This window comes from Carettochelys insculpta, chromosome 7, assembly GCF_033958435.1.
Source record: "Carettochelys insculpta isolate YL-2023 chromosome 7, ASM3395843v1, whole genome shotgun sequence".
Taxonomy (NCBI): domain Eukaryota; kingdom Metazoa; phylum Chordata; order Testudines; family Carettochelyidae; genus Carettochelys; species Carettochelys insculpta.
This window is the reverse complement of record NC_134143.1, coordinates 18,919,939-18,944,355: the sequence shown is the minus strand read 5'-3', so window position 1 is coordinate 18,944,355 and position 24,417 is coordinate 18,919,939. Positions and strand designations below refer to the sequence as shown.

Sequence of the window (24,417 nt, the reverse complement as noted above, 5' to 3'; positions counted from 1 at the left end):
ATATAAAAATAATGCAGCACAGAAGGCTTACAGCCACTGAACTCAATTCCAGTCTCAAATTGGAGCTACATCAATGTAAAACCAATTATGTTGGCAGTCTTATGACAGATTAATGGTGGTGTAAGTGAACAGAATCAGACCCCATGATTAAATGACATTAAAGATTTTTTGCCATACTTTAAGGGCTGACCCTGCAGTCTTATTCCTGAAGAACTTTTATGAATATTGATATGAATTTTGCTAATGTTAGAATTGCAGAACTGAGCCCAGATCTTTTTTAAAAAAATTGTTTTCTCTTCAGATTGCTTACTCCTTAATGATTGTGGTGAAAAAAATTCAAAAGAAGATATTTAAAATTTTAAAATTCAAGCATAGCTGTTAAAACTTTATGAATATTTTGGAGGATACCATGGTTTAACCTCTGTACCAGGAAGGATAAAGGAGCAAATAATTAAGGAACCAGTTTGTAAACACCTAGAAAAAAATAAGTTAAGTAATAGTCAGCGTGGATTTGTCAGGAGCAAACTATGTTACATTAACTTGATAGCTATCTTTGTCAAAGTACCAAGCCTTGTGGATGGGGAAGCAGTAGATGTGGCTTACTGAGACTTCAGTAAGGCTTTTCATGCAATCTTGGATGACCTTCTCATTAACAACCTAGAGGGAGCTACTATTAGGTGGATGCATGACTGATTGGATAATTGTTCCTGGAAAGTACTAATCAATGGTTCACAGTAATGCTGGAAGGGCATAATGAGTCAGGTTTCTCAGGGATCACTGCTGAATCCAGTTTTGTCCAATATCTTTATCAATGATTTAAATGGTGGCATACTGAGTACGCTTACATTTGGAGATGGTACCGCTCTGGGAGGGGTTGTAAGTGCTTTGGAGCATTAGATAATTCAGAATTATGTGGGCAAACTGGAGAAATGGTCTAAGGTAAAGACGACAAAAATTCAATAAGAACAAAAACAATGCACTCTACTTAGGAAGGAACAGTCAGCTGCACTTATACAAAATAAGAAAGTATTATGTTGGGAAGAGTACTCTGGAAAGAGATCTGACTGTCATAGTGGACCACAAGCTAAATATGAGTCAACAGTATACATGAGGGGGTGGGGGGGGACCAAAAATGAAACATCATTGTGGGAGGTATTAGCAGGAGTATTGTAAGACCTTTTGTGAGACATAATCCAGCCACTCTAATTAGGACTCAGTTGTAGTACTATTTCCAATTCTGAGTGCCACTTCTCAAGAATGATGTGGACAAAGTGGAGAAAGTTCAGAGAAGAACCACAAAAATGATTAAAAGTCTGGAAAACATGACTTATGAAGAAAAGATGAAAGGAGTGTCTGTGTTTAGGCTGGAAAAAACGAAGACAGAGAGGACATGGTAACAGTTTACAAGTACCTAAAAGATTGCTTCAAAGAAGCAGGAGAAAGCCTAGGCTTACATTGCAGCAAGAAAGGCTTAGGGTGGACATTAGTGAAAACAAACAAACAACCTTTCTAACTGTTAGCGTGGTTAACCACTGGAACAAACAGACTAAGGAATCTCCATCAATGCAAATTTGTATGATCAGGTTAGGCAAATATCTGCCATAGATGATCTAGTTGGTCCTCGTTTTTCCTATGAGAGCAGGGGACTAGAACTGATGATTTCTTGAGGTTTCTTCCAGTTCTGTGATGGTTCAGACACATGGAACAATGAGAGTGGCAATAAAAAAGGTCAAATGGCATAGAAAGGGTGCCAATGAAACCATACGATATACATTAAGTAAACCCTACACCGTGTGAAGAGAACTGTTTGATTTATGAAGAAACAAAATTGAAAATGTAGGGTGTTATTTTTTTTAAATGAACGGTGCCAATTAAAAAAGATTTTATATGTGCTTGAGAGACTACTACACAAGCTGGGTAACAAGTATAACTAAAAACAAGTTTTGGATTTTTTCCCCCGTTATGTTCCATTGATTTGTAATGAAACTGATTAGGTTTATGGAATTATAAAGGCTTAGCAGATGTGTAATTGCCCAGTCAAGTAATTAATTGTTACTTCTGGTTTTACAATGTTTTATCAACCATTCTGGCAGGCTTTGAGAAAACAGCTCATTATTTAATTGCAACCACACATATAGTTAACCCTTTACTTATATACTGCTTTTTACTTCTCCTGGTGAGTAATTCAGGTTTATGAATATTTGGTAAAGGTCTTGTAGTTTTTGGTCTCTGTCAGTAGGATCAGAGCAGATGCAATTGTACCTAAGGGCTTGACTGTAAACGATGGATCATGTTGTGTGTACAGGATGGAAGCTAGACATGTGTAGGTAAGGTTAGCAGTCAGTGGGTTTCTGGTAGAGTGTGGCACTGATCAAGCCATTGTTGATTTGTACTGTAAAAAACAAATGGACAGGGCCAGACAAATACCCAGAAACCAAGTACTCCAAGATAGGCCCCAAATAGCCAATAACAGAACACACTGGTCATTACCTACAGCCACCAACTTAAACCACTGCAACGCATCAATAAAGACCTACAACCTATCCTAAATCAGGATGCCACACTCCAGGAGGCCCAAGGTGACAGGCCTGTTCTCTTCTACAGACAACCTCCCAACCTGATGAGGATTCTCACTAACAACCACAGGCTATATCACAATAATACCAATCCTAGAACTTTTCCTTGCAACAAGGCCCGTTGCCAACTTTGTCCACATATCTATTCTGGAGATACCATCACTGGACCTAACCAGGTTACTCACAGAATCACTAGCTCTTTCTCGTGTTCCTCAACTAACATCATATATGCCATCATGTGCCAACAATGCCCACACCCTATGTATATAGCACAGACTGCAAACACTCTTCGACAAAGAATGAATGGACAAAAAACATACATCAAAAAACTCTTAACTCCCAAACCTGTCAGCCAGCACTTTAATGGAGTGGACCATTCTGTTAATGACCTGAAAGTCTGTGTTTTACTGAAAAGGAATTTTAACAATTGTTTACAGAGGGAATGCTGAGAAAGAGAAGTTACTCACCTGTGTAGTAACGATGGTTCTTTGAGATGTGTCCCTGTGGGTGCTCCACAGTAGGTGGCGGGCTCGCCCCAGCACCGCAGATCGGAAATCTTTAGCAGTCTTTGTCGGGTCGCACATGAGCTGATGCGCGCCAGCCCTTTGCGCGCCTTCGGTCATATGCGCGATCCGGTCCCCGCCAGTTCCTTGACCAACCGCCCCGGATGCTTCTGAAAAACATGAAAACATAGCTCTGAAGCGGGGAGGATGGGGGTGGGGGTGGAGCACCCATGAGGACACATCTCGAAGAACCATCGTGACTACACAGATGAGTAAGTTCTCTTTCTTCTTCGAGTGGTCCCTGTGGGTGATCCACAGTAGGTGACTACCTAGAAGTGACCCCAATTAAGGAGGTGGGTGTCCGCTTATGTGCAGCTTGCCCTTGATAGGACTGCTGTTGATGGGCGTGTATCCTCATAGAGCACCCGGTGCACGGCATAATGCTTGGCAAAGGTGTCGTAAGATGACCAAGTCGCCGCTCTGCAGATGTCTTCTAACGCGATGCCTTTGAAGAAGGCCGTTGACGTTGCCATTGCTCTGGTGGAGTGACCCCTGGGCGGAATTAGCAGAGGGGTCTTACTGAGCTCATAGCACAATCTTATGCAGGACACGATGTGATTTGAAATTCTTTGTGAGGATAAGCCTTCCCCTTTCGACCTGGGTGCGAGAGACACCAGGAGTCTGTCCGTTTTCCGAAAGGGCTTAGTTCTGTCTATGTAGAAGGCCAACGCCCTCCTTATGTCCAGTAGGTACAGCCGCGCCTCTTTGCTGGAGTTGTGAGGCTTAGGATAAAATGAGGGTAATACTATTGGTTCGTTGATGTGGAACTCCGAGGAAGCCTTTGGAAGGAAAGCCGGGTGTAATCGTAAGATCACTGCTTCTTTTGAGAATACTGTGCAGAGTGGCATTGCCATTATTGCTGCAAGTTCGCTTACCCTGCGGGCTGACATGATGGCGAGAAGGAAGGTTGTTTTCAAGGTAAGTAGCTGGAGGGGTACCGTGGCCAATAGTTCAAAGGGTGGTCCTGACAGCATGTGGAGGACCAAGTCCAAATTCCATGATGGCGATAGCGGTTTCCGAGGTGGGTACAGGTTTATCAGCCCCTTTAAGAACCGTGTGACCATAGGATGGGCGAATATAGTTGGTCCTTCCTCTTTATGCTGAAACGCTGATGTAACAGCAAGATGGACCTTTAGAGAAGATAGGGAGAGTCCGTCTTGTTTTAGCTCCAGCAGGTAGTCTAGAATTGCAGTTATAGGGACACCCTGAGTGGCCAACTGCTTGGAAGAGCACCAGATGAAGAACCGTTTCCACTTTTGCGCGTAAGTTCTTCTGGTGGAAGTCCTTCGACTGGACTCCAAAACGTGTTTCACTTCCTCCAAATATGTGCTCTCTGAGGTGCTGAGCCATGGATTAGCGACATCTGTAGGCGGAGTCTTTGAGGGTGTGGGTGCAGTATGGACCCCTGAGCCTGCATGAGAAGGTCTGGCACTACCTGTAGGGGAAGTGGCGGGTGGCACGACATGCGCAGAAGTAGAGGAAACCATTGCTGTCGGTCCCAGGTTGGGACTATCAGTATTATGCATGCTCTCTCTCTTTTGGCTTTCTCTAGAACCTTGTGAATGAGTGATGTGGGAGGGAACGCATAAAGTAGAGGGCCCTTCCATGGCACCGTGAAGGCGTCCCCCAAGGATCCCTGTCCTATGCCTGTGCTGGAGCAGTATTGAGGGCATTGTAAGTGGCAAACAGATCGATTTGGGGAACTCCCCATTTGTGAAAAACGTGTTGGAGCTGATTGGCGCGGATCTGCCACTTGTGCGTGAGTACAAATCGCCTGCTTAGCTGGTCCGCCTTCACGTTGTGGACACCGGGTAGGTATGAGGCTTTCAGCATTATATTGTTGGCAATGCACCAGTTCCACAACCGGACTGCCTCTGCGCATAGCACACAGGATCTGGCCCCTCCTTGCCGGTTGATATAAAACATGGTGGTGGTGTTGTCGGTATTTATCCCGACTACTTTGCCATGCAGGTATTTCCAAAAATGTCTGCACGCGTTGAACACTGCTCTGAGTTCTAGTATGTTTATGTGCAATGTCTTTTCCATGGGGGACCATAGCCCCTGAGTTACTTTGTCGCCACTGTGTGCTCCCCATCCCATGTGGGATGTGTCCGTCGTAAGAAAAATCACGATTTGTGACTGGTGGAAGGGCACCCCTACTAGTAAGTTCTTGGGATCTGCCCACCATGCCAGAGACCTGCGCACCTCCGCTGTGGGCGATACTGCCTTGTGGATGGTATGGACTATTGGTTTGTAAACGCTCGCCAGCCAATGCTGCAGGCCCCGCACATGCAGCCTGGCATTCTGTACCATGAACGTGGTGGTCTCCTTGAGCCCCAACAGTTGTAGACATGTTAGGATTGGCACCGTGGGGCTGTACATCATCACTTGTACCGGGATTTGATGGTGCGGAAACGGGCCTCGGGCAGGTATACTCTTGATGTAGTAGAGTCTATGCGTGCCCTTATGAACTCTATATTCTGCGTAGGCTCAGTCTTTGATTTCGAGAGGTTGATAACTACGCCCAATGAGGTGAATGTGTGTGTAGTGACGTGTATCATGCATAGGACCTCTGCCTTTGAGGCCCCTTTCAGTAGGCAGTCGTCCAGGTATGGAAAAATGAACACACCCTGTCTGTGTAGGTAAGCTGATACTACCACCAGTGTTTTGGTGAACACTCTGGGTGCTGAAGAGAGACCAAACGGAAGAACTCTGTACTGGAAGTGCTCCCTGCCTACTGTGAAGAGGAGGAAACGTCTGTGTGCCAGGTGAACAGTTATATGAAAATACGCATCCTGCAAGTCGAGGGCTGCAAACCAGTCTCCATCGTCCAAATGCCATAAGTATGGAGGCAATTGTAATCATCCTGAAATGCTGTTTGCGCAGATGCCGGTTGAGGGCCCGTAGGTCCAGGATTGGTCTCCAGCTCCCCGTCGTCTTCTCTGTTAGGAAGTACCGGGAGTAGAATCCTTTCCTTCAGAATTGTTCCGGAACTCTCTCCACTGCCCCTATGAACATGAGATGATCCACCTCCTGTTTTAATCTTGTCTCGTGGGAGGGGTCCTTGAAGGAGGACTGGGTGGGTGGTTTCGATGGAGGTAGTGATTGGAAGGGGATTGTGTATCCCGCGGCTATAATCTCCAGTACCCATTTGTCTGTGGTGATGTTTTGCCATTGAGAGTAGAACGGTTTGAGCCGATGGTGGAACGTGTTGGGATTGGCACTGAGGGATGGTGTTGATATTGCAGTCCTCGACATACCCGTCAAACTTGCTGTCTCAAGGCTTGCCCTAAGGGTGCGCGACCCTGCTGGGGGTGTCGTCTGGGGGCCCTATGCTGTTGCTGCTGGTGGTGGCACCCTTGGTCATAACTCCGTTGGTATTGCATATACTGAGGTTGATAAGCGTAGCGCCTTTGCTGGGGGTAAAACTTCTTCCTCCTGTACAGAGGGGTATATATACCCAGGGTCCTAAGTGTGGTTCTCGAGTCCTTGCTGGAGTGTAGGACCGAGTCAGCTGAATCTGTGAATAACTTCTGTTTATCAAATGGAAGGTCTACGATTTTTGTTTGCAGATCTCCGGGAATGCCGGATGTCTGGAGCCATGATTCCCTACGCATTACCATGCTGTGGCTGTGGAGCATGCTGCTGTGTCTGCCACATCCAGGGCAATCTGGACTCCTGTTCATGAGGCCGCGTAGCCCTCTTGGACAATCGCTTTTAGCACCGGTTTCTTATCCTCTGGAAGGAAATCCATGAGGGAAGCAAGTCTGGAATATTTGTCAAAGTTGTGGTTTGACAGGTGTGCTGCATAGTTTGCCATTCTGAGTAGTAAGGTAGAGAAGGAATAGACTTTCCTACCAAACGTGTCTAATTTCCTCGCATCTTTTTCTGATCCTGCTGATTTATATTGGGGTGTCTTGGATCTCTGCTGTGATGATTTGACTACCAGGGAATTTGGTTGGGGGTGGCTAAACAGGAATTCCATGCCCTTGGCTGGAACGAAGTATTTCTTACCTGCCCTCTTATTTGTGGGAGGGGTAGTGGCTGGAGTCTGCCATATGTTGGTGGCCGATTCCATAATCGCTTCATCTAGTGGGATAGTGATCTTAGATGAAGCCAGGGGTCTTAAATTTTTCAGGAGTTTATGATGTTTCTCCTGCACCTCTGCTATGTGGATGTCCAGTGTTTGTGCTACCCTCTTGAATAGTTCTTGGAATTGCCTAAGGTCGTCCAGGGCGGAAATATCCCCAGGGACAGTCCCCTCATCTGGGGAGGATGAAGAGGCGTCACTATGATATACCTCCCCTAATTCCTCCAATTCCTGGATTTGTTCATATACTTGCCCTTTTGAGGATTCAGAAGGGAGGGTCCAGGGCCTGTGGACCAACATCCGCCTGGGGAGGCTGTGTCCTTCTCACAGGGCGAGACTGTGTGAAGGGGTGTTGGCGAGGTGTGGGTGGGGATCTATCCCTGGATCTGGACCCCCTGTGCTGGTGTTCAGTATGGTAGAGATGGCCATAACAGCAGGGGCAAGGGCCCGGTGATGGGGATCTAGACCATGATCAGAAAACGTACGCATGGGGTCTAGAGGAGCATGACCTCCATGATGATGCTGATAGCGGTGGGGATGCTCTGTGATAGTATTCATAGGGGTCCCTACTGGAGATTGGCGAAGGTTGTCTGAGTCGGGGGATGGTGGTTGAAGAAACGGGGATGGAGATCTGAAGTAGCCCATTGGAGTTGCTGCCCGATGTATTTCTGGGGGGGAGCTAGGTGATAATGGCAATGCAGTGGCCTCTGGGGATGGGCTGCAGTGCCGTGTTTTAGCCTTTGCTTTTCCCCGTCCCTGCGAAGCAGGCGCCGCCCCCTCCAGTGCCAGGGACCTCGGCGCCATTGTGGGTGCCACTCTCAGTACCCCTGTGCACAGCGCCGTGTGGATAGCTTCCTCCAGCACCGTTGGGTCCTGTGCCAGGCACCCCTGTGCTGGCGCTGTCAGTGCCCCAGGGCTTGGTGCCGTGGGAGTTAGTGCTGCCGATGCCAGTGCCTGCGGCGCCCCCGGTACCGACTGCTTCATGGTCGGAAGCTCCGGTGCAGCCGCGTGAGCTACAGTCATCCCGCTCTGAGCAGCCCATGGATCAGAGGCCTGTGCTCCGCTCATCCTGCTCGCAGGTGTTACCGGCAAGGATCAAGCTGGAGAAAGCTTCCTTTTCTTTTGTACAGAGGAGGTGAGGGAAGCCCCCTTCTTCTTGTGCAACCCTGAGGGCCCCTCCTTATGGGGCTCCTCCGATGGTTCAGGTTGGAGGGCCTTATCAAATAAAATCATTTTCAGCCTCATCTCCCTGTCCTTTCTGGCTCTGGCCATGAGCTTGGAGCAGTGAGGACACTTTTGTGGAACGTGGGTCTCCCCGAGGCAATGAATGCAATCGCTATGCCCATCTGAGGCAGGCATGGCCTCGCTGCATGACGCACATTTCTTAAACCCCGGCGAGGACATCTCAGCCCAGGTGTTTAGTCTTTGAATGTTAATGGGACACTTGACAGCTAATCAGTCCGGGAAAAAAACAACGTTCGCGGCTTTTAGGATAGCAGACCGCTTAAGGCGACCGCCTCCGTTCTTCTCTTTCTCTCTTTTTTTTTTTTGACCATATCTACATTTAATGAAAACAACTTTAACAATGCTAACTAAAACTATCAGAATAATAACTATTAACAAGATAAACAAAATTAAGAGATAGTTTTATCTTTCTCAGGCGTTGGAGCCGGAGTGGAATCCGTCTGCAGCCGTTGGCGGTTGAGAAGGAACTGGCGGGGACCAGATTGCGCATGTGACCGAAGGCGTGCGAAGGGCCGGCATGCATCGGCGCATGCGCGACCCAATAGAGACTGCTAAAGATTTCCAATCTGAGGCGCCAGTGCGAGCCCGACACCTACTGTGGAGCACCCACAGGGACCACTCGAAGAAGAACTATCATTTATAGTCAAATTTGTCACATTAACATGTGGTTTGAACTGGGACAGCAATTACCTGGCGAATTATAAAGACTCTTTTACATACTTTGTTTTATCTAACTCGTAACTTCACCACCCCACACCCTCCTCCTGCCTCCCATCTGCTCTTCTGATTTGCCAACCTTGATAACTTTTCCGATTTGTCAACCCTGATAACAATTTTCAGACCTCTGTGCTTTATATACTGAGTCTGCTCTGGTAGGGCTATGATCTGAAGAAGTGGGTCCATCCCATGAAAGTTCATCACCTAATTAATTATTTTGTTAGTCTTTAAAGTGCTACTTGACTGCTTTTTATTTTGATAGAATATGGACTAACACAGATATCTCTGTCAGTGTTCTGTGCTGTTAATTCGCTCTAAATTACCTTTAACTGTCTTCTAAGAGCCCAGCCCCTCATGTTTTTCATCCATGTGAGCAACACATTGTGGCTACATCCACATGAGAAGTCTCTGTCAACAGAAAATACTGTTGGAAGAGATGTCCCAGCAGATTCCGTCTACACATAAAAGCAGACAGAAAGAGCAACCCACTGTCGACAGAGCAGACAGACTGCCTGGTCCTCTCTCCACAGAACAGCTAATTGGAAGCTTTGCAAAGAGGGCTGCCTGGGGAACCAGAAGCCCTGTCTGTTGGCAAAAGCTCCCTGAAGCATCTACATGGCTGTTTTTTCAACAGAATGTTGTTGAGAGGAGCATTGTACCTAAATGGGGAGAGGTATAATGCTGCCGGCAGATGTTCTGTGTTTTGTCAAACTGTCACATACACCTAGGCTGTGTTATGTGCATTGGAGTATGTACAGATGCGCACTACAAGAAACAACAACAAAAACACCCTAGTTATACTATGTATTTTAAAAAGTTACCATAGGGATAATGACTCCAGCCAGGAGAGATGAGGCACTGTAGAGATCACCACTCAAAAATTACATTTAATGAAAGAGAAATAAAAGCATGTAACGCACAGACCAGTCAAAACAGTAAAAGAGTGCAGTTTGCAAGAACCCAATTACAGAGAATTTGTGTGCCGCAGGATGGACCAAGTAGTAACAACAGCAACTATGTGTATGTTAGGTGTGTGTGACAAAGCCAGGACAATGTCTGTGCTAGTGTACATGAGTGTGTGCAGATCTCTTTCAGATACAGACACATACACTAACACATACATAGTCCTGTCTGTTACTCACTTCCCAACACATACTTGTATTGTCATTGTTGTTACATCAGTCACACACACACACACGAGGATGGTGTGTGTGCACGTGCATGTGGCCAGTCACCTGAGAGAGGCGCAAGAAGGGACAGAGCAGGAAATGGCCACAACAAACAACCCCTCCCCCACATCAAGTAATGGGGACTAAACATACATCCCATTTAGAAGAGACCCCGTGGGTCAATCCATGCTAGAGAGAGAGACCCCAAAGCAGTGAGGGGAAGAGCTGGTTGGGAAGGGCTGGCTCATTTGAGCCCTGGGCTTAAAGCAGCAGGGAGCTCTGCTTCCTCCCCACCCCACTGACCTAGGCAGGGGTTCAAAATGGCAGAGAGCTCTTGTCCCCACACCCCACTCTGCTGACTTTAGCAGAGCTTCAAGCACAAGAAATTCTGCCCCCCCCACCCCCATTGCTGCCAAAGCTCTGCAGACCAGGACTGGGTTTAAAGCAGCGGGGATCTCCAGGCTCCACTACCACCTTCCTGTTCCCTGGATTTGAGCTCCAGGGCTCCCCGCATCTACTGCCACACTGCTACAACAGTGCTATTTAAAAGGATGGGGTCGTGGTGACCGTCTCTTAAGTGTACTGGACTCCATGCAACTGCCCCCATACTCCCCTGTTGGCAGGCCTGAGGACTGTAGTCTTATCATGTACACATTGCTGAGTGAGCTATAGAGAAAAGCACACTAAAACCTGATGCAGACTAACACTTTCTACAGCTATAGGCACTCCCAAACCATTCTACAGCAATCATACCTTCCTGGAGCCATGAGTAGTGGCTGAAAGCCACATTCATTCCATTACTACTTGCATTTAGCAAGTCATCAATAGCTCCTCCTTGGACAAGTATTATCATTAACCACACAGCTCATTTCCTGCTGCTGTTTTAAAGCAAACATATCTTTTGTCAATTGCATCTGGAAGCAGCACTAGCAAATTTGGATTTGTAGTTTCCGGTGTGTCTCACTTTCTGAATTTAGTTTTTATTTTTTTTATGACAGAACCTAAATTAGACAATACATATCTAATGCATTTCACCTACTTTTGCAAAGTGACTTAAATACACTAGAAAAGCCAGAAAACATGTGGCACAGACCTTTTCTTCTTGGGGGTAAACTGAGGAAGAAAGAAGTGATTTCTTCAGATTACTCACCAAGTCAAAGAGAGAGAAGAGCCTAGGAGTAATTACTCCCAATCCCTTGCCCCAAACACTAGAAACACTTCCTAATGTAGACAATGCTATTACTAGACTGTAGCAGGTTCACCTTTTCCAAGGAGCACCTGCTTTTTGGGTGAGGCGATGTAGCAAGAGAATGTAGGCACTTCTTCTGGTCCAGGATGGGGTGGTGTCCTAGAGCTCCCTCTGATGGATAGCCTTAGGACCAAGCTTCTTCCTCTCTCCCCCAGAAGCTACTGGTGGCTTAGGGAGGGGGGGCCTGTAAATAACAGTTGGCTGTCCTGTTCATTAAAGTTATACTGCCATTCTAACTCCCCGTGCCACTTTTCCAACACCCCACAATGTCCTTGCCCTTACCTCAAGGCTTGGTTTCAATAAAGTCCCAACAGTCCCTATCCAGGTTTCTGCAGTTCTTCTGATTGGCTAAAGTTTTCATCTTCAGTAGCCAACCCTGGGCCTCAGGCTATGTCTACACTACATCATAAAGTTAATTTTAAGGCAGTTAGCTCAATTTTACAATGTCACTGTCTTGATTGTGAATGCCATTAGGTCGATTTTAAGGAGCGCTATTGTCACTATTATTACACCCACAAAGTGAGTCAATGTAGCACCAAGTTTGAATTTAAAAGATTGGATTAATGTTAGTGTGGAAACAGCAATTATATACATTGACTTTATTGGCCTCCAAAGGTGTCCTGCATATATTCCACAAAGCATCACGATGTCCACTCTGGCTGCTTTTATCTTCACTACTCTCCAGGTGTGCAGAAAATAGGTAACAGGAAGCCCGCAAATTTGAATTTGGGACTAGGAAACCCAGGAAATTAAAGTGGGCACCTGGGCCTATTTTGAATTAATTTCTTTATCATCAGCATGGCGAGCACATGGATCCATGAAAAAAACAGCCCTAACATGAGGCAGGGGCTTCTTCCCTGCACAGGATATAACAGGACAGTTGAAGAATTTTTTTTTCCCTGTGTTGGCGCCAGCCCCTGCGCCACCGAATTATGTGGCAGCTAGACTGTGGGGTCATGCTTGTATGAGAGGCCAAGAAACTTATTTTCTGTGGTTCACATTTGTACAGCGGCAGTCCCCTTCCCCCACAGGTGCCATGCAGTCAGGATCTATCCCCTGCCCAACCACACACGGCTAGCCCTGGACCCAATAAAAGCATGTACCTGTGGTGCAGTGCAGATTATACCAGACAGCACTGTGTCATGGCTTGTGCATGGTGAAGGCTCTAAAGGCAGGAAAGATTTTAGTGAACTGTCTGTCATATAGGAGGAAATCTCAGGCAGGCTGCCTGTTGCCAGGGAGAAATCTACCTCCCCATAGCAAAGATTTCAGGGGCTGTCTGTCTGTCTGTCTGTCACGGGGTTGGGGGGAGTCTCAATTACAGAAACAGATTACAGCTTGTGATATCTGGAACCAAAGAGCTGGCCCCACCAGTCAGTGGCATTTGGGGCTGGGCCCCCACACTGGAGAAAGCCCCTGAAGGGGGCACTCTCAACCACACCCCACTATAGAATGTGGGTGGGGGAGGAACAGATATCACAACCTGTAATTTGTTCCCATAATATTTTCGCCTAGGTTGATAATATAAAACTCATGCTTGTGGACAAGCAGGTGTAGTTTTAAGGGGTAACAAAGTGGCTGGGGGGGGGGCACAGAATCATTGTGCAAGGTATGACAGTCCCCTGCCTAGCATACTAGTGGGCTGATCAAGTAGAAGTCATATCTAAAGATGTTCCTTTGATGGGGGAAAAGCAGCTGAGCCGCCTGTTTATGGGTTCAGTCACCTTCTGAAGCCAGCCTATTTGGTCTTCTCGCTCCTGGGATTCCCTACTTTTCCTTTGGGGGTGGGGGTAGGGGGAGAGCCATTTGCTTTCCAGGGAAGGGGAAAGATCAGAATGCGGGAAGACATCATATACTCACAATCACTTGCGGGGCATTCTTTCACACAATACTGCACCAGTGGGGGTGGGGGGAAACAGAATGCCATGGGGCTGAAGGAAGGAATTGTGTGATAGGCTCCCGCAATGAACTGCTGCAACAATCGATGGTGGGTAATACAGTGTGGCAGAACTAACTTGACTTTGTGTAGAGGCAAGGGTACTCACAATTGAATTTATAAAACCCAGCATTCTAAACTTGAATTTAATAAAATGGAATTTATATTGTAGTGCAGACATAGCCTTAGCCCTGTTTTCAGTAAGCTCCCTTCAGTGGGCTTTCCACAGTACCATTTGCTCTCTCAACCTGACAGTCACCAAGACTTCAGTCCTTGAACTTCCAAGAGGAATTGCTGGCTCTGGCTCAGCAGCTTCCTCTATAGTGCCTTGCTGTGCTCTGACTGGCTGCCTCTCACACCTCTGCCCTAGGGAGCTTGGAGGATGTCTTTACAACTCTTTTCCTGAGAGGAGGGGTATGACAAGGCTACAAGCCTCCAGCAGGAGATTTTATTGCCTAGTTCTCCCCATTTGATTTCAGTCAAATCCTTTCAACAGCTATTTTAAATTCATTATGATTATACTCCTTGAGTCAACAGATCCTTCAGCCTATCCTCCCACTCACTTTTAAAATACAAAACACACAAACAATAAAAATCCCTGCACCGTATCAACAAATAAATAATAGTCTGACCAAAGATTTGGCCACTAACATCAAATAATTATCGCTTGATACTGACCTAAATTATATACAATTCAGATCTTTATTAGCGCATACATACATAATTCTAGGTTCTGTCCATTTGGCATTATTTCCCTCTAGTAATTATGTAAGTGCTGGTTGGTTTTGTATCATCGTGCCACTGTTAGAGGATTTGCTGACTTCTTGCCAGGAAGCGGTGGGAGGGGGTGAAAGAATCACAATATTTCTGACTTGTGGTTAAATCTGTCCCTCTTAATCCTTCTATATCCATTTATCCCAATCCTTTAGCTATTGTTTCATCGTTTCATTTTGTTTTGCTAGTCTCTCTCAGGTACACGCTCTTGTTTCTGAACCTTGGTCAGCTAAAACACACATCCTTTTTGAGTTCCCTTTAAAAGTAGCTCTTTAGTATTTTTATCCATGATGTTGCTGGGACAGTTGGAACTCAACATTATGTGATCACTACACAAAACCACCACACAACTGAGATTTTATCCCTTGCTGGTGTTCTCAAGTGAGAAACTAGAGGGTAATGATTTATCTGGAACTCCATCTCAACAACATATCAAGACTTGTTCTTCCCTTTTGTGTATCTCAGATTCCCTGTAGTGTTCAAAGCCACCAATTAACACAAATAACAGTATTTAAAAAAATGGAATATTCATCTGCTTTTAGTGCTATGAACAATTATACAGTAAAATTCCTTTAATTCAGCCTCTGATGATCCGGCATCCCCCAAGATATGCCTATCACAAAATTCATGTAAGTTAGGGGCTTAGGTGGTGGGTTAAGCCTGGGGTGGGTTAGGGATTCAGGGGAGGCAGGTGTGGAGTTGAGCTGGAACGTGAGGGGGTGCAGAAGGTGCAGGAGCCTGGGGTGGTGAAGAAGCTGCAGGAGGGCACAGTAGAGAAGAGATTGGGGATGCACAGGAGTGGAACTGCAGCTGGACACAGGGTGGGTAGGGGTTAGCTGCAACAGGGGAATTTGAACTAGGGTGTAGGGGTTATGGTGACGTCCAATAGTCCACAAAATTTGGCAGTCCAGCACCTGTCCAGTCCTGGATTTGCCAGATTAAAGGAATTTTACTGTATCTAGTGTGTGTGTGTATAATGCCTTTACTGAGCCCATAAACATTTCAAAAAGCAAATTTCAGGTTCAAAAGCAATCTCCACAGTTTATTTCCAGATGGGCAGCAGAATACCAGTCTTCCTCCCCCTGCTTTTCCAATCCTGATCTCATGGGACAATCTCAGATGGTCAGCTAAATCCATTCTCATTACCTTCTAGACCTCTGCTGAGATGACTACCAATGCTAACTGGCATCCGTACAGATAACGGTACAGATTTTGAGCCCAGGAACTTGCCTGAGAACAGCAAATTCACTGTACGGCAACAGCTATAATGGTGGCTATTCACAAATATCAATCTGAATAATTTTTAATGCTGTTGTCCAAACACGGAGCGGACACATTCCAAAGAGTTCCATATTTTTACTTCACTTTTACTGATGTTAATCAAATCAATAGAATGACTCAATTTATACAATTGTGGAAGCATCTAGAACCACAGATTCTGAACAGTTATAGAACCTTAGGTCAGTGTTTCCTCAACTTTTTTTAAATAAAGTACCAACCAACTTTTCTTGTGTACACTTAAGGGCACACATACCACCGGTCGAGAAACACAGTCCTAAAGTAATCTGAGGTGTTGAGAAAAGTGCCATTCAATCTTTCCAGATTACTGTACCTTTTTCAGGAGACAGATTTGTTTTTCATACAACCAACTTACACCTCACTTTAAAACTACTTACCAAAACATGCAAAAATATAACAGAAGACCACTACTGAAAACATGCTGACTTTCCACCATCTTATCAAATAAATGAATTCAAATAGAAATGTCATACTCACATTTCAGAATAAAGGCATATGAAGCAGTAGGAACAAGTGATTGAATAACCTTTTAGATTGTACTGTACTGATTTTACTAGTGTTGTTATGTAGCTTGTTGCAGAACTAGGCAAATATAGAGATGACTTGATGTACCCCCTGGGAGACCTAGGTGTACCCCCAAGGATATTCATACTCCTAGTTGAGAAACACTGTCATAGGTTGTCAGTTACAGTTCCTAGGATAACTCTTGTTTTGCAGGTGTTCCGAATGCAACTTTTTAAACTGCTTAACTGATGAGAATTGTGTTCCTATTTGTTATCGTTACTGGAATTCACTTTAGAGCTCAAAGCTTCAAAACAGGTTTGGAAAAAAATAGTGCTTCAAAATATTTTAAGAAAGTTTAAGTTTTATATATTTGTTGTGTAGGAGATTTATTTACTACTCTGGAGACAATTTCATGTAGTGCACCTCTCTCCTCAATATTATTTTCACTTTAACTTTTATTCCTCTTAATAAATAATTTTGTTTAAATTATTGTTGCGCTCTTTTATTCTTATACAGAAGGCTCAAGACCTCAGAATAAAACCTCCTGGCATTTTTACAAGTGCTGTGTTATCCCTGATATACTGTTTAAGACCCCAAGTCAGCAGAACCATCCATTTGCACAGAATACTTTATGAGGCTACATTTCACCTTAAATTAGTCGTCAACTAAATCTGTAATTACAGTCTGTCCACTCTGCTTAAATTAAGTACTTTCTGCTTCTAAATACTACTGTATAAAAATATATTATATTGGATGAATAAAACAATGCCAAACGTGAAGCTTGAGCTGCTAATCACAATTAAATTTTTATCAAACAGAATTAAGATAGGTACGATGGAGTGAGTGTAGCTGTAGGAAGAAAAAAAGGAGTCTATATCATATCAGTCATAAGACTGTTGTATTTCCATGCATAAAAAGCCTCCAAAACCAAACAGATAATGGCTACGTCTACACGTGAAGCCTACATCGAAGTAGCCTATTTCGATGTGGCGACATCGAAATAGTCTATTTCGATGAATAACGTCTACATGTCCTCCAGGGCTGGCAACGTCGATGTTCAACATCGACGTTGTGCAGCACCATATTGAAATAGGCGCTGCGAGAGAACGTCTACACGCCAAAGTAGCACACATCGAAATAAGGGTGCCAGGAACAGCTGCAGACAGGGTCACAGGGCGGACTCAACAGCAAGCCGCTCCCTTAAAGGGCCCCTCCCAGACACACTTGCACTAAACAACACAAGATCCACAGAGTCGACAACTGGTTGCAGACCCTGTGCATGCAGCATGGATCCCCAGCTGCCGCAGCAGCAGCCAGAAGCCCTGGGCTAAGGGCTGCTGCACACGGTGACCATAGAGCCCCGCAGGGGCTGGAGAGAGAGCATCTCTCAACCCCTCAGCTGATGGCCGCCATGGCGGACCCTGCTATTTCGAAGTTGCGGGATGCGCAACGACTACACGGTCCCTACTTCGACGTTCAACTTCGAAGTAGGGCGCTATTCCCATCCCCTCATGGGGTTAGCGGCTTCGACGTCTCGCCGCCTAACGTCGATGTTAACATTGAAATAGCGCCCAACACGTGTAGCCATGACAGGCGCTATTTCGAAGTTAGTGCCATTACTTCGAAGTAGCGTGCACGTGTAGACACGGCTAATCTGTCCATTTTATGTATTTATAGTGCCTAGCACAATTAGATCCCTTATCTATGATTGGGGCCTACTAAAATGCACAATATAAATATGAAATAATGTGGTAGATTAGGAGAGGGGTTAACATGACTATATGCAATGATATTCCTGGGGACTACAGGATTTGTATTCTGAAATGTATTAAAGTCATTATTCAAGTCCTTGACTTCTGTTCAGCAAAAAAAGATCTTAAATCACCACCAGAAACATTTTTTATTAACAGCACAGACACCAGTCAAAAGAATCAGTTTAAGAAATTGGAAATCATCAAATGAATGTGGACTAGCACAATGAAACCAATTTTTGCAAGTGTTATATACAACCTTTAGGAATAGCTGAGGAATTTAAAGCAGCCAAGTCTTTTCTTTTGTGTATCTATCGTGTTCCTGAAAGGTTATAAATGTCTATTCTAAGGGATTTTTTTTTCTTGAATGCAATCTTTGAGGTTAATGGCGCTTCACTGTGTTTTTTGTGTATCCTCCGCTTCCCAACACTAGACATTTAAACATTAGCCCTATAATACCATCCACATGTAAATTCCGGCATATTCTTTCTACAGCAGCAGCTGCACTTCTGTGGTGGAAGCAGCTCTCCCTGATCCTTATCCAAGCCCATTAAAGTCAATGCGAGTTGATTTACTTTGGTAAGTTTTGAAATATGTGTCTTATTTAAACTAAAAGGCACTTTCAGTTTCCTTTTTAAAGCCACTATTAAAAACAGAATAAAATACCAAGCATAGAAACTCTTTGATTTTAGAAAAGACATTCCAAAAACCAAACCAAACCAACCCTGGCAAGTGTTTACCCCATATGTTGTAGTAAAAGCTGCCTTTTGAAAGCCTTTTGGGTGTAGGTGTGTTTTGATCAAAGAAAATAGCTGCCCCTATGGTGAGAAATTACTTTAAAAACTAAATCACTTTTAGCATATATTCCAGTTGGAATGATAGTAACTTTAAAGGAGATTTTTAAAAAAATGGGCAAGATCACTATGGGCATGCTGACACCACAGAGCTGTTCTGGAATAACTTATTCCGGAGTTATTTTGCTTAAATAATCTGTTCCAGAATAAACACGTCCACACCACAGGGAAGCCACAGAATAAGCAAAACTTACTCTGAAATAGCCCATCCACACACAAATGAGCCCATTTCAGATTCCAGCAGCTGGAATTACTCCAGAGAGGGCACTTTCCATGGCTGCTTGATCAGAGAAGCTGCTCGGAAGGGCTAACTCACAGTCACTCCACCACTGCTTCCAACATCCTGGGAAATAAAGGGCACGTGCTGCCTTGTGCTCTGGTTGCCATTGTGCATGTCACAGCACTGATATCAAGGAGTCAGAGCAGCTTCAAAACCACTACCAGGCTCACTGGCTTTGTGCTGCATCTCATGGGACACTTCTAAGCCACCCACACGTTGCTCCAGTGGGACAACAATGAGGATCAGGTGGACCTCCTGACCAAGGTCTTGTTATGGGACACAAGTGCCATACACAGCCATAAAAAGGTCTGTGCTCATCAGGGAGGCCTTGAAAGAGTTTTCTGCAGGGCCATTTCTGAGATGCTCCTCCAGGCTTATCCAAAAGAAAATATCTGTATGCCTTTCACCCACTTCCCCTCCCCTCCCCTGCAAAAAACTTTCTGGAACAAAACGGAGTGTTTATTGGAGGGGACAGGAACCTGGAATGTGTGGGGGAGAGAATCAGGAACGGGGCTTAAAGCACTACCTGCTTCCAGGTGGTGGGAAGCTGTGGCTGCCCACAAGGATCCTGCTGCCCCAAGTTCTAGGGCCCCAGTGGCTCTTGTGGAGATTGGGAGGAGCAGACTGGATGGGGCAGGGATGTTTTGTGTTCCATGCAGACACCAGGTGCTCCAATGCTGCAGTTGTGGTATCCTGTTAGTTCCTAAGGTGGTCCAATATGGTCAAGCAATGCTCCTGGTCTGCTTGGTGCTCTGCTCACTCCTTCTCCAGGCTCTCCAGGATAGTCTGCAGGTAGCACATGTGCTCCCGGAGCAGTTCTCCCCACACCACTTCCTCTTGTGGATCCTACACAGGTAGGTGGATGCCATGGGAGGAGGGGGACTCACAGCTGGTGCAGGTATAAAAAGTAATTATGACTGCTGTCATCATGGGGGACTCCACGATGCCAGGTCCCAATCCAGGAGCCGACACCTATCTTGTTTCTGATGACGCACTTTGAGAATGGTTGTAGGTTTTCCATACAGCGGGCACTATCCAGCTGGGGCACAGATGCCCAAAGAAGCATTGTGACAGCCATGGCCCAGGGACGATCAGGCCTGGGAATATGTCATCCAGGCCATCTGTCAGTCTTTAAAGTGCCACAGGACTCTTCATTGTTTTTGTTTTCTTTAGTGATTTCCCATGTAGAAATCTTGCCTCATGCAAGCTCATTTTAAGCTTTGGTTTCTTTTACGTCATTGGTACACCATTACAACACCACGTGTGCTGTTTTTTCAACACAGACTCAGCACAAACTATTTATTCATCTGCTCAAACCACATCACTTCATGCCCTTGACATCTCTTCCCTGGCTCCCTGGGTGTTTGTGTGTGAAATCTAACCTTGGTACACTCAGTACTCTTCATACTCCTCCAAACTCTACCTAATCTCATTTATGCTCACATCTTTGCTTCTTCTTATTCCTCCCTCTTTACTGACCCTTGCTCTCTCCTACACCTTTTCAGCATTCTTTTACACTGCCTCCCCTGCCAGAAATCTCCAACTTCTTGCCCACTATACACCCACCTTTAAATGCCTGTTTGTGAGACCTCGGTCTAAATTAAACCCTCCTAAACTGCTCTATTCCACCCTTCCCACAGTGTTCCTATCCTCCCATGGTTGAATTGTTTCCCTGTGTTTTGTTTCAGTTTCTGCGGGATTGAGATATTTGAAGCAAAAAAATCTTGTCCTTGTTTCCTAAACCACCTGTACATTTATTAAATTATAACTAATGACTTCCCATTTATTTACCCTTCAGTTTTCACCTCATTTTAACTTCCAGTTTTTGCCACATATTGTTGTCACATTTCCAAGAAGTCACTCTAAGTTACCTTCAGCTAAACAAATAGTTCCAATCATCAATGTCAGCCAATTTCACTAAAGTCAGTCTTCAAATAAATTCATCAGGTAACAAGTTTCTGAAAGAATTTAAAGCACATTAACCGATTTTTAAAAAATGGTGCCTTAAGGCACATATTTAAATGGCTCAGCAAGGAAAAAAAGATGACTAAGCATTTTTCTTTGCTGTTACAGAGTTTTAAGGTCTGTGCAAAGAAAATAATCTATAGGCATAGAATCTCCTCTCTGCAAACTCCTATGAATCTGGGAGGAATCCATGACATGCAACAGATATAGACCCCCTGCCAGGCTTATGTAGTCTAACAGTAATCTCCTTTATGAAGATAAATCTCACTGAAGGTGCCAGTACCTAACTATGAGCTGTAACTAATGCCTCCTGAAACTCACTGCACTGGAAGACTACATTGAAAAACAATAAGATGGTGGGTATGTAAATAACTATACATGGCTAAGCATCTGGCAAGAATTCAGACTCACTTATGTGAAACCAATGTCAGTGATGAGCTGGGGAATTATAAAAATAGTCACATTGTCCATTGTCATCTAATGCCATTTGGTGAAAGAAAATAAGTCAGACAAGGTGAGCTGGATAGAGAGAAAGATTTCCTTTTCTTTTGGTGATTTTACAAGTGACTTGAGATTTCGGATGTCAGTTTGAACTGCCTTAGTGGTTCAGTGCTTTCTGAAATGCAGAAACCTTTAGGATTGCTCATGTTGGGCATCGAAAAAAAATCAGTGAATACTTTTGAAAAATCTTGGCTGCAGCTCAGCTCTGAGCCTGATATGTTCGGAAAGAGAGGTGAGGAATGTCTTCCTGAGGTCAATTTTTAAATGGAGTAAATATGTTTTCATTGACAGAGGGTAACAACCAGTGTTACTCGTAAGCTGAGAGTTGGGGTGGCCTCCCAGGACAGATTTAGATGCCACCAAACAGATTAGCAGGGAGCCCATATACACCCAAAATGGGCAGCACGATAGTGGTGCACAACTGCAAATGCTTTGGTGCACATGATATTTCTTCTGCCCATGGAGGGGGGAAAAACAGAGTTCCAGAACAACGGTAACAGGTCATCACTGGGTGAAATTCAGCCAGTTCTATTTTAAAGTGTCAGTTTCCACATCACACACTTGTTGGGTAGATCCTGGCATGCTGTTATAGTTCCAAAGTACTGTCATAAACTTAAGCCACAATCTCATTATAAATCAATGCGCAAACTGAAGTTTCATTCCTTAAATTGTTAAGTCAATTGAAATTTAAAATGTGCTGATCACACTAAGTAAAATAAAGTATGGCCCTGAGGATATGCTGGGGAGGAGCTGAAAGTCACGGTACACGTCAGTGACATACGGAAAGGTCAGACAGTTTCTGGAAGTCAAATTCGGTGATTGTGGATAGTTTTCTGAAATCATCCACTAAACATGCAACCACAGTCAAAAAGGCAAATAGAATGTTAGGAATTTAAAAAGGGGTACAGAATAGCCTACTGACTCTATATAAATCCACAGTATACACACATATTGAATAATATGTGCAGATGTGGTCACCATCTCAGAAAGAGATATTTTGGCATTGGAAAAAGTTCAGAAAAGGGCAACAAAAATGATAAGTGTTTTGGAATGGCTGCTTTCTGAGAAGAGATTAAAAAGATGGACATTTCAACTTAGAAAAGAGTCTATGTGGGGTGGGGGAAGATCCCTCACTAAAGGCTCTTCAACAAATCAAAGCAGTCATGGGATCCTCTCATGATCAGTAAGATAGGAAACAAAAGGGTAGGAATAAATGGTCATTTTTTAAAAGGGAGAGATACACAGCAGTGTCCCGCAAGGGTCTGTATTGAGACAAGCACACTGTTCAACATATCCATAACTCATCTGGTAAAAAAAGGGGGTAAACATGCAGAAATATTTTACAGATAGAGAACTACTTAAGTCCAAAGCAGACTGTGAAGAATTATAAAGGGACCTCATAAAAACTGGACAACAAAACGGCAAATGACATTCAGTATTGATAAATGAAAAGTAGTGCACATTGGAAAACATAATTCAAACTCTACATACAAAATCATGGTGTGTAAATTAGCTGTTAGGTACCACTCATGACAGATCTTGGAATTATTATAAATAGTTCTCTGAAAACACCTGGAAGAAGCAGCTCAAAGAGTCAATGTTAGGAAAGAGCTACATAAGACACTCTCGTAACACTAAATATCTGTGGTACACCCCACAACTTAAACACTGTGTGCTGTTCATCTAAAAAATGACGTATTAGAAATAGAAAAGTTTGAGAGAAGGGCAACAAAAATGGTCATTGATGGAACAGTTTCCATATCAGCAGAGATTAAAGAGATGGACTGTTTATCTTAGAAGAAAATTTATTAAGGGTGTACGTATTATGCCACACATCTGTAAAATTATGACTGGTGAGGAGGAATTGTCATTTACTCCTTAAAACACCACAAGAACCAAAGTCAACCATTTAAATTAATAGGCAGCAGGTTTAAAACAAACAATGGACACCACTCATTCACACAGTCACCCTTTGGACCTGGTTGTCAGGGGATGTTGTGAAGTCCAAAACCGTAACTAAGTTCAAAAAAGAATTTGGTAAGTTCCTGAATGGTCAGGAGTACAACAAAATACTTGGGTGTGCTAAGCCTCTAACAGCTGGAAGCTGAGAACATACAATGGGAGTAGACTAGATAGACAATTGATCTAACCCAGGAAAGCCATTTTTATGCTCAACAATGTCTCCTCAAACACTGCTGCCATTAATGTGTGTCATACATTAGTAGGCTTGATGATGGTCTGATGGACTGGCAAAATGTGCAAGGATCTAATTTCTTCTTCTGTGTGGTGGCTACAGATGATTTGAATCAGGAATACATAGTTTACTAGAGACTATTTTAAAATGCAAACCACCACCATGACAAGTGGAGAATTGGAATGCTAGATTTACTATTCAGTGGAATAATTGGAGAATGTATTATATTGGCAACATTTAGCTATTATAATCAACTTTAATCAAAGCTACAATAGAATCCTTAGTGTTTCACATTAATTTGAAAATAATTTATTCTGTTATTACACTGACTTTTGTATTAATGTAAATGAGCCTAATAAAACAAGAGAAGTTCTACAAAAACCAGAAGAATGACACATATTTTGACCTAAATGGCAGAGTCCAAAACTGGGGTGTCGGGGGGAGGTTTGATGGGATGCTGTAAGCAAGGTTTGATTCATTCTTTGTTTTGTGCCACAGATATCAGAATAGGAGAGATGGAAAAATCCCTTGATGCATATTTTAACAGTTTGTCACTGAATTTTTGACATTTAATTGAAATAATCAGCAAGATTTAGGCATTAAAGAATTAATGACCACCTGGGGTTATCGGCCTAAGGCAAAGATTTAGGTCATCAGTGCTTTCAGCTGGCCACTGATCCCCAGGAGTTGTCCTGTGCCTCCATTATTGCCATTAAGTTTAAAGGTGAATTTTCCCCATTTAATTTTACT

General features: G+C 44.1%; 1 protein-coding gene across 7 annotated transcripts in view; it reads right to left on the bottom strand.

Annotated features, from left to right (window-relative positions):
* The window catches only part of NRG3 (neuregulin 3), a 1,029,780-nt gene that overhangs the window by 918,224 nt on the left and 87,139 nt on the right, over positions 1-24,417 (bottom strand). The window contains exon 1 of one of the 7 annotated variants that reach the window (XM_075000088.1): positions 3,044-3,065. The exons of the other annotated variants lie outside the window; for them this stretch is intronic. The gene's annotated coding sequence lies outside the window, so the exon portion shown is untranslated. Of the gene's footprint in view, positions 1-3,043; positions 3,066-24,417 lie in introns of those variants that run through there. 7 annotated transcript variants of the gene reach the window in all.